The sequence below is a fragment of the Anopheles ziemanni genome (genome assembly GCF_943734765.1).
Source record: "Anopheles ziemanni chromosome X unlocalized genomic scaffold, idAnoZiCoDA_A2_x.2 X_unloc_113, whole genome shotgun sequence".
Classification (NCBI taxonomy): domain Eukaryota; kingdom Metazoa; phylum Arthropoda; class Insecta; order Diptera; family Culicidae; genus Anopheles; species Anopheles ziemanni.
Window position 1 is genome coordinate 23,819 of NW_026689723.1, and position 1,182 is coordinate 25,000.

The following is a 1,182-nucleotide window of genomic DNA, read 5'->3' on the forward strand; positions in this document are numbered from 1 at the left end:
GACTTAGAAATTATATCTTTCTAATCGAACACCACACACGCAACACCACCATACCACCATCTCCTTGCAAGTACCTAAGTACCCGCAACTCCATGGTGAAGGCAATGTCACTCCATCACCAACCTCTTTGCATTGCAAGCACTTGCGTACCTACAACACTCCGAAGAAGGCAACGGCGCGCGATGCTCGACTCCACACACCTCACCACACCACACCACCGATGGCCAGCCAGCCAGCCAGCCCAGCTAAGGGCTAACCCACCAACCAACCACCAATGGCCTAGGCCAGCCGGATCCCACCTTCAAGTCCAAGCACAGCCAAGTGCAAGTACCGCCAAGTGTTCACCAACCAACCATCACACCAGGTCAGCCGGCCAGTACCCACCTTCAAGTGCCATTACCCTCGGGTGCAAGCCCAATCAAGTGTTAACCAACCAACCCGGCCAAGGCAGCCAACAGGCCGGCACCCTACAGCACCGACCCGCCATCACCACCTCAACCGTTGACCATGCAAGTGGCCTCGGACAACAGGTGACACCCGAAGTACATCCGAAGAACGTATATCAAGTGTTTGCTCACCAAGTCCTCAACCAACCCCAAGTACCCGGAGGTACCCAGAGTGTTGGATCCGCCAACCCGTCCCGGCACTCCAAGTCCTTGCGAACCCAAAGTGTTTGCCCGGTAGGGCCATTGTATCACAACGCTTGCGACCATGCAAGTGGCCTCGAACAAGGTGACAGGGGTATCTTCACCAAGTTCTCAACCAACCCCAAGTACCCGGAGGTACCCAGAGTGTTGGGTCCGCCAACCACTACCAGCACTCCAAGTCCTCGCGAACATAAAGTGTTTGCCCGGTAGGGCCATTAGACCACAACGCTTGCTAACCATGCAAGTGGTCTCGGACAACAGGTGACACCCGAAGTACATCCGGAGAGTGTACAACAAGTGTTTGTTCACCAAGTCCTCAACCAACCCCAAGTACCCGGAGGTACCCAGAGTGTTGGGTCCGCCAACCACTACCAGCACTCTAAGTCCTCGCGAACCCAAAGTGTTTGCCCGGTAGGGCCATTAGACCACAACGCTTGCTAACCATGCAAGTGGTCTCGGACAACAGGCGATACCCGAAGTACATCCGAAGAGTGTATATCAAGTGTTTGTTCACCAAGTCCTCAACCAACCCCAA